Consider the following 3,567-nt stretch of genomic DNA (forward strand, 5'->3'; position numbering starts at 1 on the left):
TTTAACATTGGCCTCTACTATCATAACATAATGAGTGTTCATTATTCATTAAGGGCAGCGCCTGTGAGTGGGCAGCAAAGCCTCGGTGACCCGTCCCCCCCTTGTCTTGTGTCATGATGTATGTTTGGATGGGTTGTAGTGGAATTCTAATTTCCCCTCGGGGATCAATAAAGTATCTTTGAAGGTTGAGGTTTGCAGGTGTTTTCTGTCTGTATCGTGAGGAACCGGCAGTGTGTTGGGGATGCATGCTACTCCTCTCTGTGCTGGTCCGAACTTCTGATAAGTATTCCACCCTGAAGCTTCCTGAAGTCGTGTGGGAAACAATTGTTTATTAAATGATGAAATGTATCTCTGTTTTTTTATGCTGTTGCAGGAGAGACATCCACTGATATACACTGGATTGTGTATGTAACTGAAAAAAAGGTGCTGGACAGCAACTTGGGGTATATGACGGAGTGGAGAGCAGCCCCAGTCAGACAAAACACAAACGTTTCCAATGATGTCCCCTCTCTGAATTCAGATTGGTTTTAATAAACTTGTGAAAACGTACAACTGATCTCTGACTGAGGATTGTCCTTTGGGGTGCCAAATAAAAAGAGTCGATGAGAGGTGAAAAGTTATGTAAGAGTTAACGGACAGCCAGTGAAGTTTTCCTACCTCGACAGAGCACACAACCTGACGTGCAACAACTTTTTCACCCCGTACCCGAGGAGGAGGTGGAGGAAGCAGAAGCAGAAGCAGGAGCAGGAGCAGAAACAGTAGAAGCAAGGACCCTCTGCACAGCTGGTCAGGGATGCGGGCGAACGCCGGTCCCTCATGTGTAGGGGACAGTTCACTCGCTGTACGGTTGTAGTCATGGAGGGGGAGTGTGCGGTGGAGGAGGATGAGCAGGAGGAGGCAGAAGAAGAGGAGAAGGAGGTCGCTGAAGAGAAAAATAGAAAGAGGAAGATTTGCCGCTTGTGCCCCCGCGACAAGGACCGCAAGACCGGCTCGCTCTGCTGTCTCTGTCACGAGTATGTGTGTAGATCCTGCGGGCCTCCATGCAGCCGCGTGTGCAGACGTTCACTCCAAGAGGCTGCTGCTGCTTACGCTGACGCTACTGATGATGATGCGGTGTCGGAGGATCCGTACTAAGCTGCTGCCCCATGTGTCTGTGTTTTATTTTATTTTATTTTTCTCTCTTTATTTCGTGGTCGAGGGAACTGACGGGACTCACCAGCCCCTAACCCTGGATCTTGAAAAAGTAAAAAAAACCAAAATAAATTGTGTCTGGCTGTGCCTGATATTAACCTGGGAAGGTCCACGTGCAGACCGTCAGACAACTAAACGTCCTCGTGCAAAGCACGCAAGCACACTGTCGCACCAATGCTTTCCAAGATCAGCAAGAGCTAAAAAATGGCAGAGGTGGGTTCTGTGTTGTTTTTTCTTAACTGAAGCGAAGCTCGCATATCTTTTTGTTTTTTGCTTCATTGTGTTTTCCTATATCAATAAACATGTGACATACAGCTCTTTAAAGTTTTAAACTGTTGTTCTTGAGAGCAGTTAAAGTTCGGACCAGTATTGTGGTCAGAAAACCTTGTTTATGTACAATTAGTTTTTCTATTTAACAAAAGAATAGCAAAAAACATTGTCTCTTTCTATTTTAGGAGGACATTGCGTATGAGTTGTTTTTTGACAACAGCACTGACAACACCACCACCACCTCCGATGGCTCTGCAGACTTTGACCTAAACGTCCATGAGCCATGCACCCAAGTGCTCAGCAGAAACTTTAACAAGATTGTTCTTCCTACAGCTTCTGGCATAATATTTACCCTGGGCATCCTCTGCAACGGACTGGTCGTTCTCGTCATGGGCTATCAGAAGAAGGTCAAAACTATGACGGATAAGTGCCTATTCCATCTCTCCATTGCCTACCCCCTTTTCGTCCTCACTCTGCCCTTCTGGGCAGCAGACTCTGTCAAGACGTGGCACTTCAGAGGCTTCCTCTGTGTTTCGCGCACACGGTCTACATGGTGAATCTGTACAGCAGTGTCCTGATCCTGGCCTTCATCAGCTTGGACAGGTACTTGGCAGTCGTGCGTGCCACCAACAGCCAGGTCAAGAGAAAGCTGCTGGTGAGCAGAGTGATCTACAGATGTACAGAATGTAAGCTCCTCCAGCTACCTCTTCGTGGAGAACGGCATGGAGTGCACCGGTTCGAGCGCAATCTGTCAGCGCATCTACCCAGCAGAAAGCGGTCTGATATGGATGGCAGTTTTCCGTTTCCAGCACATGGTGGGCTTTGTCCTACCAGGACTGGTCATCTTTGGCTGCTACTGTATCATCATCTCCAGTCTCTCCCAAAGTGCCAAGGGCCAGGTGCTGAAGAAGAAGAAGAAGAAGAAAGCCTTGAAGATGATGGTAATCCTTAATGTTTTCTTCTTGGGCTGCGTCGGCATCGTTGTGGACACCCTTACAATGCTGAACATTGTCGTGTCCCCCAGCGGCGAGCTGCAGCTGCAGCAGGCGGTGGAGACGTGGCTCTCCATCACTGAAGCTCTGACTTACTTCCACTGCTGCCTGAACCCCATCCTCTATGCCTTCCTGGGTGTTTAACCAAACCACCAGGAGCATGCTCACGATCATCAGCACCAGCAGATAGAGCCAGAAAGCGAAAGCCTGTGACCAACAAACGAGGACAGATTTCTTCTGTGTCCACAGAGTCCGAGTCTTACAGCGTTTTGCCATGTTAACCGACAGTCGATGTTGGGAGGGGGGAGTTCGTGGAGTATACTGTCAGGAGAGAGTAAAACTAAGAACTTACTACATTTTGTACAAATGGTCTTGCACATGGGGCCTTTGTATGCCTTGAAAAATGCAACTGTGTGTTTTTGTTACATATCCTCCCCCATTGTTTGGCTCCTTAAGTAGCATTGTGTCCTGAGGCAATACATCTTTTCCATTGAAGATCCACTATCTTTGTTATCATTATCATCCTCACAGACTGTGATGCTCAACTAGGGCTCCGTTTCCACTAGTAGCTGCTGTTGGAAACCTTGTACATTTTCTGTTGCTTTTTTTTGTGTTCGCACTTAAGTTGCGTGAGTAAATAAAAGCTATGTCGTGTCAGATGCCATTGTCACTATTCTGAAGAAAAGTCCAGACTACGAACCCCTACGATGAATGGAGTAGAGGGACTTCTGGAGTTGCCTGCATATGCAGAGACCGTGTTCTTTCTTGGCTCCTCTGGAAGCTCTGGTATGGGTCCATACCACCCTCTGTTTCGCTATGTCTTCTACTCTACGTTCTCCTTAACCTCTTCGTCGAGAGCACCATCTCCGAGCGTGTTTGTCAAATATATTACCTCGCATGAAGAGGTCCAACAGGAAGGGGAGAGTGTTGTCAATAGCACTACAGGACCGGTGGATGAGGCTTTCGGCAACTCACAACTTCCACAAGCTTTGCAGGAGTGGGATGAAGTTGATGGATGTATGTCTTCCACGCACATATTTACAGTAAGAACCTCGTAACTTCATCTGCTCAACGTGAAGTGTCTGAAATTCCACCGAGAAAGCTGCGGCTGTGA

General features: G+C 47.5%; 1 pseudogene; it reads left to right on the forward strand.

Annotated features, from left to right (window-relative positions):
* The first annotated feature begins 1,395 nt into the window (after positions 1–1,395).
* LOC124868421 lies at positions 1,396–2,734 on the forward strand (annotated as a pseudogene).
* The last annotated feature ends 833 nt before the right edge of the window (positions 2,735–3,567 follow it).

This window comes from Girardinichthys multiradiatus, chromosome 5 (assembly GCF_021462225.1).
Source record: "Girardinichthys multiradiatus isolate DD_20200921_A chromosome 5, DD_fGirMul_XY1, whole genome shotgun sequence".
NCBI classification, from domain to species: Eukaryota; Metazoa; Chordata; class Actinopteri; order Cyprinodontiformes; family Goodeidae; genus Girardinichthys; species Girardinichthys multiradiatus.